Consider the following 13,026-nt stretch of genomic DNA (forward strand, 5'->3'; position numbering starts at 1 on the left):
GTTATATTATCGATTGATGATCTTGGCTTAGTGATAAAAAATCTTTACACTGAGTGAGAGGTCCTTGGTTCAACACCCACCTATAACATATTTTTAATAACATATACATATATAGGGTGCGGGTTGGTTGGGTAGGGTTGAGACTCAACCCGCACCCTACTCGACTCGTGCTCAAACCCACTCCGTACTCAACCCTTCCACAATGGGTCAGGTTGGCAACCCTACCCAACCGGGTTAGATCGGTTAGGTACATGCTGCCACCCCTAGTTGACAAGGATCTTTTTGTAAATATGCACATCTAACTTTGTTTCTGTCATTTGAATGATAACTTAAAATCTTTAGTCGTTGTCCTGGATCTGCTATAAGAATCTCTACTTTGAATTCTAAAAACTTTCTTTTGTTAGAATAGATCGATGAATTATTTTGGGATCCAATCTCCAACGAAGATGTTATTTTGAAATATTTTTTCATTACTAAACGGATAAATTTATAAACATAAGTTAATTGATTAATAAAAATAATTCACAATTTCATACAAATTCAAGAGTACAATATAAAATTATAAATACAAAACATAAATCAAACAATAAGAAAAAATACACAATAATATAATATCAAATTAAGAATGTGGATAGTAAAGAAAAAAATTCAAGAATGTAGATGCTGCACAACAGAGCTGCAATGACCGTGAGACACCAAGGTGGAAGCCACTAATTGATTATAGCAAATCTCAAAAATGACTACCCCACAATATTGTTCCTCATCTTATAATACCTTCCAATAAGAAGATCCACTATAAAAATCATTCAAATTAATTTTCAGCAGCAACAAAATGCATCATTCTAATTCAATTATACGTTAGTATGCACAAAGATAAATCATTCAATTATTCAAACATTAGCAACAAAGAACAATATCACAATTCACACAATCTTTGTCAAAATCAAATTCTTATTATTAAATAAGATAAAATCAAATTTTACTAAATAAAATACCAAATCAAAAAAATGAAAAAAGCATATTAGTGAATCTGTGAATGTACCAACTTATAACTACCAAGAGTCCAAGACTCCAATCTCTAGGAGGTAGCAGCCAGCAACGGTGCAGTGCCCAACAGGTAACATGGATAAAAATAATCGAGAAGCTGAAGACAGAAGAGGTTGGTGCGGCCAGTTCTTGGAGTGGCTAGAAACTGAGGAGGCAAGACTCAAGACTCGAGAGACGATGACGGAGTGGCAAGAGAGTCAGAGACGATGACAGAGTGGTGAGAGACGACGATGGAGTGGGTGAGTGGGCGAGTGGTGAAAGACAATGACGTAATGGCAAGAGAGTCAGAGGCTCACAGATGATGACGGAGTGGCAACTGGCGAGAGACAAAGAGGAACACAGAACAAACAATTCACTGCGAATAATGGAGTAGCCGAGCAGCGACGCAAGGAGAAAAGCTACATGACAGCGAGCCAGCAATGTCAGCAACATCATGATAGTAACGCGGGGCAGGTGGGCGGCAACAGTGACACGGCGATTCAGAGTAGAGAAAGAAAATTGAAAAGTGGGAGAAGAAGAAAGAGAAGCGTTAGAGATTTGAGGAGTTGGGTCAAAATTAATGCTGCAGTGAGGAAAAATAACCTTTCAAATTGAGAACTACTTAGTAATTTTTAAAATTTCACTGGGGGCACTTGCCCCCATTACCTACTGAATACATATGTTCCTGCCTGGGGTGATTATATGTGGTGGCATGATGTGCACCGTAACTGGTATGACTTGTGGAGGGCACCTGGCCAGTCATAGTACATGGTGATTATTGATGGGGTTCCTGATCCTTGACCCACACAAGAGTATTGGACATGGTGGCAACAAGCATGTTGAGTTAGGTTTCTATCTGAGAAGGACGTGCTGGCTAATCCAAGGGGCTATGACACCGCCTGAAAACATCCTCCCAGTTGCCCTGGGACAAAGGGATGTCTTAGACCTTCCAGCAGATGCTCTAGATCGTAGACGATGGACAAGGAGGTGTGTTAAAGATGTTGTTCGGAGACCAGCATGGAAGGTCCGGGATTAGCGAGTGAGGCATTCAAGTGCAGATGATCAGTTGTAGGATGAGGATGCTAAGTATGCACTCCTAGAGGACGTTGGTGAGGATCCCACTGGAGTGACACAGGGTGATATTCCATCGCGCAGATTCTTTGCTGGGCATGAGGTGGAAATTGCAAGGGAGTTCATGCTATGGTCCTTATTAGGGGCACAACAGCACGATGACACCTTTACTTGGGATCAGGCTGATTTCGACATCAAAATACGCCAGCTTATATAGTTCGGTGAGATGTACTAACTTATGACTACACCGAGGGATGTCATGGATTATCTGGAAGATTTTTATCGTGATAGAAGAGACCATGATGAGCAACAGGGAGATCAGCCAGCTACTTCTTGGGTCCCCATGTACACTTTGCCGATGGTACCATATAGACTTGGGCTATCTACAACTCCTGGTTTTCAGCAATAAACTCCTCCGATGGGGGACTATACACAAGCTTACCCCACATATGAGGCTGATGCAAATTGAGCGGATAACTCGATAGGAATTATGGCTCCACCCTTCTAGAGGCTCCACCTCCTCTACACTAAATACCGATGCTTGACGATCATAGTGGGTGACTCTCATCATCGGCAGACTCTCTCTGTTCTTCTCTATAGTTGCTAACAATCACTATCAGAATACCTTACCACCTTGTAGTTGAACATGCACTCCATGACCTTTGTACACAAATAGTTGTTGCAACCTCTCATAAGTTGCCCTAATAATGGCCACCACAGGAAGGTTTTCCATTCCCCTTAATATAATATTGGTATACTCTAAGAGATTCGTCGTCATGTGACCATACTGACGACCTTCATCACAATGCTAGAGCCATACATCCTTCTTATTAAACCTTAGAGCTAACTATAATATATCCCTTGATAACCCCCTAAGGTGTCCAAGTACCAGTCACAACCCTCTTTACTTGGGCTATACACTGCAGTAATAAGATATCTCTTGCCCCCAGTCGATTTAAACCGAAAATTGAAGTTGGAACTCATATGACGCATGCAATAAGTATGGTGTGCTGTTGGAGGATATCAACCATAGTTGGGTGTATTCAGGGCAGCACATATGGCTTACGATCTATTAGATATGAGAAGAAGTCCATATTGCGGAGTAAGGTGCTGCCTCAAATTTGTTAGAAAAAATAACCATCACTCAGTGCACTCAGACTCCACTACTACAAAAGCTATGGGTAGAATGTTTGTTATTACCATATTGGGCCACAAAAATTAACAGCACACCCTCATACTTGTGGTATAAATGTGTCCCGTCAACCAATACAAAAGGCTTGTAGTACTTAAACTCCTCAATACACTGAAGGAATGCTTAGAAGACCTTATCATGGCTATAACCATTGCTAACAATGTTGCTGTTGTAATAAGGAACAGCAACACAATCATGTATGGTACTAGGGAGGTATTCTTGCAAAGCTTGTAATATGATGGGAAACTTGTTATACGACTCTTCCTAATCACTATAAATCTGAGTAATCACCTTTTGCTTCGCCATTCACACCTTTCAATAGGATGGCTTGAAATGATAACTCTGTTGCGTTGCACTTTTTATTACTAGGATAGAAACAAATGGTTCAACATGTATTATTAGCAGGATGACAATGCAAATTAGACTATTATCCAACTGAGTATGGTCTTGAGACATGATTAGTTCCAAACAGGTATGTGGCCTTCCAAACTTACGTACCTCCCTACAAAATTACTCATAGATCTCAGCATCTAATATATAACACAATCAACATTACTTGTCAATTTCATAAAAGGCAAAAGACAACATTTACTAGTAGTTCAAATTCTATCAAAGTGCTACAGTAAACTCTATGGATACCCAGTAGAGAATTGCTTGTACCGACAATGGTATTTCAGGCTATCCGACCCCAAAATTCTATATTCAGTGTTCCTTCGAATGTTGTAGTTCTTTACTACCATCAGAACAACATCACTACTCTTGAACCTATGACCCACCTGAAATTTGACACTTTTCCATCGCCAAGGTTGAAAGGATCATCCAGCTACATTGCGTTCAAATTCAAAATGTGATAACGACTTGGAACTTTTGATAATTGTGAAATGATCAAAGCGGGAGGAAGAAGAGACCAAACACCCCCACTTGTTGGAGTCTCCGGCACATACTTCTTAGAGAAATCACTCTCGTTGGATGACTTAGTTTCGGCAACATAATTCGAATCAGAGTCACCCTCGTTCTCTTCGACACTATCTCGATGTTGGGTGAAGTGAATTGATCATGCCTCTAACGGGACTACCTGCGAGATCGAAGAGGACGGCCCATAACATGTTGCGGCATACCACTCCATCACATATTGTGGCATTAGCCTAGCATGTACGTCTAACATTACCCTCACATGCTGATCAGTTTCGAGCCAAAATATCTTGTTAATAAACCCTCCACTCAACAGCACTGATAAAAAGCTATATGCAACTCTCCCAACCTCTTTGAAACCTATTGTCCCATGTCGTTCAATATGACATTCTTTAATGTATCTAGAGAATCAACACATCAAGTTTGAATTATACTCAAATATCACATATTCTTCACCATTTCTTGTTATCCCGTTGGGATAAATTACTATAAAAAAGAACTGATTATAATAGAGAGTAGAGAGATGGATATAGTATGACTAATGGTTGAGTCAAAAAACTCTTTATATATAGTTTTCTTTTGGATGTAATTATACATTTAGATAATTAGACACATATCTTGAGTATTATAATTCCATTTCTTTTACACATGTATCTCGGGTATTGAATACTCATTTTTTGCTTTGTATTATATCTCATCCAAGATACATAAAGGTAAAGCTTATTCTCTCTGTCTCTGCACTGCTCCTTCTCTCTCGCTTCTAAGTTTCTCACTCTCTCTCTCTCTCTCTCTCTCTCTCTCCTCCTTCCTTCATCGTGTCAGTGTCTTAATCTCTCTATGGATCTCCTTCTTCCTAGTAAAAGCCAACAGAACCGTCTGATTCAAAACCATCACCAATCCCTACGAACCCCACCTAAAACACTAACCTTAGCAACTGGAATTCATTGTCTGAAAGCACAAAGGAGGAGGACGTGGTGGAGGCAGCAGACCTCTCTGAAATCCTCAACCCATGGAGACACAACAGGCGAGATGGACTATAATGGGGCGGAGGACGGCTCGAGACTTCTCCTTCTGAGGCAGTGACTCTCCCTCCGAAACGCAACAGCGTTGGATTGATCACACCAAGAGGGCGATGAGGAGTCAAAGAGGTGAGGTGGAGTATAACGGGGTGCAGGAGGGCTCGACGGGAACGGAGTTCTTCCTCTGATGCGGTGAGTGTGACCTCTGGCCGATGTGTTCTCTCTCTCCGTGGCCAACTTCCTCTTAAGGGTTTTTTGAATTAGTTCACCTCTCTTTCATCTCTGATTCTCCATTCCATTCCCCCTTTTCCATTCTCACTCTCAGGCACACAACACATCTAAAGCCCAAACCCAACCCGCAAAATTCTAGGGTTTGTGTTTGCGGTTCCATAATGTCTCAGAATGGGAAGCTCATGCCCAATCTCGACCAGCACAGCACCAAGCTCCTCAACCTCACTGTTCTTCAGCGCATCGACCCCTTCGTCGAGGAAATCCTCATCACCACTGCACACGTCACCTTCTACGAGTTCAACATCGACCTCTCCCAATAGGTTCATTCCGTTATCCACTCCTTTCTTTCATCGATTCCATTCTCTATCTCTCTCTCTAACGCTTTCTCTGTCTTCTTTCTGCGATTACCATTTGCAGAGCCGCAAGGACGTCGAGGGATCCCTCTTCGTTGTCAAAAGGTCTACTTTTTGTTCCTTTTCCTTCACCATTTTTTTCATATGCTTCCTGATCTGAGGTAGAGCACTATTTTAGTTATTAGTTGTGATCTTGCCCCTAATATTGTAGGATTTGGGCTTGGGTATTGGCTATTGAAATTCCACTGTAGTTGTTATGTTGCATTCAATATTGTGAGTACAGTGAAATTAGTAATTATGCAAGCTGTAAATATAAGCGTTGTAGACATTATCTTGTGGGTGAGGTATATACTTTGCTGCTACTGTACATGGTGGTTGAGAACTTCTAAATATCCCTATATTTAACCCTGGTCTGTCTGCATAAGCAGAAAATTTGGTGGAAAATCTTTTGGGGGATTTCGAGTATGAAGTTCAGGTTCCTTATCTATTGTATAGAAATGCTGCCTAAGAAGTGAATGGCATCTGGTTCTATAATGCACGTGAATATTGAGAGGTTGCAAATCTTTTTAACAGGTAATGAAACATGGAAATGCGGAGTTACACATAGATAGTTTACAATTTTTTTAATTATTATAATCGATATTGTGACTTATGCCTTAGTCTTACAGCAAAATTTTTTTTCAATTTGTATTATTTTCATGCAATTGTTTTATTCACCTAAAATTGGCTGGTTTTCAGGATCCTTAATGCATATGCTGAGGTGCCTCCAAAGTCAAAGGTGTCTTCTACAAAGAGGTAATAATACTATGTTTCTATCTGGCGCCATTACCTTATCCTGTTCCCATGGATTGTGGGGATCGTATGCCCCTAATTTTTAAGTCAATTTGAGTTGTTAATGCAAATAGTATGCCCCCAATTTTTAAGTCAATTTGAGTTGTTAATGGTTTTAAAATTATCCACTCATGTCTATCCGGTAAATGTAGGTTTTCTCATTTTTGGATCCTCCCAATCTATGCAAAGCTGCGCCAGTGTTTGTACGCAGTGGAACTCCCGATGAACATAATCACGGGTATTCCATTTAGATTTCTTGCATGATTTTATAAGTAAGGATATCTTGTGTGTAAAAATTTCTTTATGTATCCCTTACAATTATTATCCACATGGAAATTTTTAAAATTGGGTCTTATCTTCTGCCTGCTTATATTATGTCTTAGTTGATATAAAAAGCCATTTCTTCGGTAATAAAGGGGTTAGTTTCTTTCCCTACTATTCTAACTTTTAAGGCCTTAATTATTTTTCATCTGAATCTAGCTATTTGTGTCTCATATTCGAATCCAATGATTGGTAACTTGATTGGCATGGAAGATCAATATTATTTGAGTTTTGCAGAAAGAAAAAGTTTTGTCTTGCCAATCCATGAATATATCATGAAAGTAGGTATGTGAGGGTTTTGGGTTCATTTAATTTAAGTTTATTTTGGAATTTGTTATTGTTGTTTTTTCTTTTATTTCTGAGCATGATGTTCGATATGGTTCAATTTCAACTGTTGGCTTCCTCATTTGCTTCAGATTGGAGCTATTTATCTCTTATATTTCTAATCATTGAATGATACCTTTTTATGCATTCAATTTTAAAAAATTATTATGGTAAAAAAAGTGTAAAATTCTTTAAAAATCCATCTGGTGTAATTTCAGCCGCTGGGTTCTTTTATTTTATTCTTTGTTGTTTCTCTGATCCTTTGGTCTTTATTTTCTAGGGTACCTATTTTATGAATCCATATTTTGTTTTCCTCTTTTCTGACGAGTTATGAGTGATTGGCATGATGGATGACGATTTGCTTTTGTTGGTCCGCTTTAGTGTTTGCTTTTGTTGATTTGATTGATGATGGTAAATTAGATTAATCTTTGAATTATTGATTCCCGATTTTTTTTTGGGTATTTAACTAAATAAATAATTAGCATTGTTGTTCTGCCTTTTTTTTTCACCATTTGATTCGCACTGGAACTCTTAACTTTTATTTTTTTAACTCTTAAATGATTAATTTTTATGAATTTATATTTAAAAAACTTCTGTACTAAAAATTAGAAAATTCTATAAAAATCAATCCAATGCACTTTCTTTCTATTGAATCTGTAACACCAAATATCTTTTCTTTGCCTTTTCATATTCTCCTTTTATATTAGTTACTTTTTTATTATTTCATTCGTTATTATTATTACTAAATGCCGTTTAACAAGTTCGGATCTTCTTTTGCCACAGTCATTGACTAATCATTGGCATGTTTGTGCATTTACTAGATGTCATTTGTTTAGTGTTCTCTTTTTAGGGATAAAAAAAAAGAAAAATAAAAAATAAGCATCATCTTATGGCATATGTAAATTTTTATGTATACTGTGATCTGTTGATATATGAAAATATATAAGAGATTAATTGAGTTTTTTGGAAGAAAAAATAAAGAATAAGACTTGATTTCCTTGATGTTCCGTATAATCACATTCACACACACACACACACTCTCTCTCTCTCTCTCTCTCTCTCTCTCTCTCTCTCTCTCTCTCTCTCTCTCTCTCTCTCTCTGAAACCCTAATGTCTCAAAGTTCTTTCTATCCATCCCAAACACAGCAGCAACAAAATGAGCAGAGAAAGAGGGCGATGAAGACTCACAGCCGAGATGGGCTATAATGGGGCGGAGGACAGGTCGAGACTTCTCCTGAAGCTATGACTATCCCTCTCAAACACAGCAGCGGTGGAATGATCAGAAAGAGAGGGCGATGAGGAGTCAAAGAGGCAAGATGGACTATAACGGGGTCGAGGAGGGCTCGACGGAAAGGGAGTTCTCCCTCTGAGGCGGTGAGTGTGATCTCTTTGTAAGGGGATAAGTTATATTGGTTAGTGTAATTTGAACTTACTATTCTTATTAATTCATATGTTTCTTTGCTAATCTTTTTTTATCTAATTTTTTCATTCTGTTTGAATTTAATTTTTTATTCTTTTTTTTTTCTATTTTTCTCAGGTGTTTAAAGTATTTTTTGATATAAAATTTATTTGATTTCTTTGCTTAGAAGATTTTTCAGGCTATTTCTTGCATGTATGTTAGTAGTAATTATTTAATAACCCTTCTTGATGTCCAAAATCAAAGAATTTAGGTAATTTATACACTATCTTCTATAAATTTTGATTCTAACTGGTTTAATGTTCTTTGGCTATTAAATTTATAGTCTCTCACTTTTTTAATCTGAGATGAAATTTATTTTATTACTTTATTTTTTGGTCTCTCTAGCAAAAAGGAACAATAGGGGGAGTTAGATGAATTTTTGTAGTTTCAAAGCCTGAGATCAGGATTTTTCTTATTTACCTCTGAATTCTTTTTATCGTCTCTAATTTGGTTCAATAGTTAGTCTTATGCAATGTGGTCTTCGTTTCTTTTTTCTTGAATGAAAATGAAAAATTGGTTGGTGATTGAATATTATGGAACTCCCATTTGTATTGGTACAAAAATATTCATGATTTGTTTAATTAAATTTGACAATCAGTTACTATCTGATTAAAATTCGGCTAAATATTTGTGCAAGTGATATATATTAGATACACACGTGAAAGAAAAGAACAAAAAGCAAAATTGATACTGATATTATTGGGTATGTGCGATGGGCCTTTTGTATTGGAATAATTTAGCAATGACATTATTTCCTCTCGAAAACATGGAATATTATGGAAGAAATTATTTACTTTGTATTTTTAATGCATATTTGCTTTACAAATAGATGTCTTATCTATTTTTATTGAAACAATTATGCAGAAGAAGTTGGAAAGAAAATTTATTTTTTGTGGCTCTATTATCCAAATGCTTTTGCAGAATCTAATGAAAAAGAAATGCTTGATAGAGGATAAACATGGTTTCTGAGATTGCATAAGGATATTCCTTGCTTGCACCTTATAATTAACAAAAAAGGTATCTTGCATAATTTATGATTTGAAATCATGTCCTCATTTTATTACATGTAATTTTTGTAAATTAAATTACTACTAAAACTTGAAAGGTAGATACAATGATGAAAGTTATCCTTTTATGTCATTTCAAGACATGATCTAAACATATGGTGCTAACCTTTGCTCTTTTATTTATATATATATATATATATTTTGCAACGATGAAACAGTTATTTTCAGTAGCTGAAGAATTTGGTTACTCTAAATGGATTCAATTTGATACTCAAGTTGTTAAAATAAAAGTAACAAAGAACATCCTGTGTTTTGGCTTTCTTTTGATTTTAATGCATTTTCTTTTATTAAAATGCCTATTGCTACTCAAGAAAATGAGAATTTATGTTGAAAAATTTTTCAATCACCGGACAAATATACAGGTTTTAAAATTATGAAGTGTAGAGTATGGAGGAGGACAGCAACTTGAGGGTTATTTGTTTTACGGAGAAGGATTTTAGTGTGGATCACTTTCTATAGGTAAGTTTAAGTTTCGCCCGTTCTGTTTATTTTTTAAAGGTTAGCTTTTAGGATTTGCTTTCTGGCTTCGCTCATTTTGATTTTTTCTGGTGTTATTTTGTTCCAATATTAAAGGATTAGTTTGTGTGTATAGAATGTTCACTGTTTTTTATTCAAATTTCCTAAAAGAATTTAGTATGTTATTTTTCACAATTTAGGAATTAGGTTGAATAAGTTCTGTAGGTCTGGGATTCAGAGTTATGCATGTGTCGGATGTAGATTAGATGAAATGCTGTCGTGTTTCTTTTTTATTTCACCTTTTGTTTATGTATTTTTGCCATCTGAAACATGTATTGTGGAAGCATTTTTATGAGGTAACATTTTGCATGATATCGATTTTTATTGGTTTAAAGTTGATTAAGTTATTGTGGCATATTAAGCATTGGCAATTGATCTATAAATTTATTAATATTTGATGTCTATGACCAATTTGAGTTTAAGAAAATAATCTCACTTCATATTATAAGCATTAGAACTAATAAAAATGAGATAGATAATTGGGTATTAGGTAAGAGAGATATTATATTTTTGCTCCATTTACGTTTAATTTTGAGATTGGGTTACTATCTTTCATTGGTTGATGCAGAATTTTTTCACTTTTATCTGGCCCATTGTATTTTCTATTAGAGTTTTTTTTTCATCTTTTTCATCCCATTTCAAAATGAGAACTCCTATGGATATGATAAATAAGATTAATCTTGAGAAGGAACCATTGAGTCTTAAGGTTAGGGTGATTAGGCTTTGGATTATTTCCAATTTCAGTGGTCAGCTCTTTCCAAATTCTACGATGTTGATTTTAATTGATGAATCTGTGAGTTTTTGTGTTCCAAGCATGCCTCAATTAATACATTATGGTCTAATCTTTTGTTTTAAATGCATTATTCTTGGGTTGATTTGGGGTGTTTTCTTTGTTGTGTTTGTAACTCTTAAACATGTGAAATTTAGCATGTTGTGTCCTTATCTCATTCTCACTTTAATCTACTCCTGAATTTTTTTGTATTTAGTGTTTGGTTCTTTGTAGTTTGTCTTATATTTTGTCCTTTTTATTTTTCGAACTATTATTTTATTTAATATGTGCCAATTATACATTTTCTTTTCTTGGACATTGATGCTAAATTTGATATAAATTATCTTGTGTATTGACAGAGGTGCAAAATATAAGTTACTGTTCGGAAGCCTATGATTTTGTCGGAGAGTCAAGTCTATGTGATGAAGCACTTTTCTTATATTTTGATTTTGTGTCATTTTTGAAAATGATTCATTATGCCATAAGCTTATCCACTGGGATTGATGATTTAATTATGGTTGAAAATTGAGAAAGAGAAAAAAGAAGGAGTATGAGGCTATTAGAAATTTGCATTTCCTACACATGCATTTTTTATTTTTTGCAATTGTTGTTTGAGTTGACCTCTTTTTTATTGTTATTTTACAACTCTATACTTCTTCAATTTTATGTCTTTGTTGGTTGGATAGATATTTTTAGTAGTAGTATAAGTCACATGATTTGTTGAATTCGATAGGTTGAAAAAAATTTAGAGACACATTAAGAAGTATTTTTGGAATACTACTCAATTTTTCAAATGGTATATTAAAAGTAGATTATATTTTTGCTTTACCTTTCAAATAAAAGGTAAAGCAAAAAGCAACGTCCGAAAACAAAAAGTAACATCCTCTACGGTGCTTTCTTTAAACTAAGTTAGGATTCAAATTAAAAGGTAGTAGTTAAGAGATTTGAAGGATAGTTCAAATTGAAAAAAAGCTTTGTTTTTATTTCTGTATTTCTTTTTTTAATCTTGAAAAATAAGTTTGATGAGAGATTTTGGACATTTATTCTCTCTTTTTTTTCAATCAACAAATAAATAAAATCAAAAGTCAAAATAGTAATTTTTTCAAATCTTTAAGTTCATCTTTTTATGCATGGGATCTTTTAAATTTTATAGACTTTCATTAGCATTGAAAAATGATAATTTATATTTTTGTAAAATAATTTTTTTATCTAAGAAATAAATTATTTTAACACAATAAATCAAAGAATTTTTACATAAATGATATTGGTTATGATTTTTATTCATGTTTTATTTTTTAAACTGTGTTCTTTATATGTTTAAATTGTATTTGTTGTCGCATAATTTATGAAGTTGAATATGATATAATACACTGTGAGGCAGAATTTTTTTAGCCAATTCTAAGTGCTCATCAAATAGTAGGCAAGATTTTTTTAGTCAATTCTAAGTGCTCATCAAATAGTATGCTGACAGTCAAATGCATGTTTTGAAAAATAAAAATTGCATGTTTTAAAAAATAAAAATAGAAAGAATGAGTATAAATTTGATCTTAATTAAAAAAAATTTACAAATTATGATGGATTAAGAAATAATACTTATGTATTTTGAGTAATGATAAAATAAATAAATCTTTTATCTTTAAATAAAAAATTGAGCAACAAAAATACTTTTATTAATGTAAAAAATGACAATCTAAAAGAACTGAAAAAAGAAATAGAAATTTTCAATCTGTGCGATGCACGGGTGTTCTGCTAGTATTCTTCACCATTTCTTGTTATCCCGTTGGGATAAATTACTATAAAAAAGAACTGATTATAATAGAGAGTAGAGAGATGGATATAATATGACTAATGGTTGAATAAAAAAACTCTTTATATATAGTTTTCTTTTGGATGTAGTTATACATTTAGATAATTAGACACATATCTTAGGTATTA

General features: G+C 34.7%; 1 long non-coding RNA gene across 1 annotated transcript; it reads left to right on the forward strand.

The window, feature by feature from the left end:
• Positions 1-6,807: 6,807 nt before the first annotated feature.
• On the forward strand, positions 6,808-11,584 carry LOC148572241 (uncharacterized). The gene is made up of 5 exons (XR_015907150.1): positions 6,808-6,873; positions 8,427-8,654; positions 9,661-9,756; positions 10,169-10,265; positions 11,451-11,584. It is a non-coding gene; the product is annotated as an uncharacterized LOC148572241 (long non-coding RNA).
• The last annotated feature ends 1,442 nt before the right edge of the window (positions 11,585-13,026 follow it).

The sequence above is a fragment of the Arachis ipaensis genome, chromosome B3 (genome assembly GCF_059453495.1).
Source record: "Arachis ipaensis isolate K30076 ecotype BB chromosome B3, ASM5945349v1, whole genome shotgun sequence".
In the NCBI taxonomy this organism is placed as follows: Eukaryota; Viridiplantae; Streptophyta; class Magnoliopsida; order Fabales; family Fabaceae; genus Arachis; species Arachis ipaensis.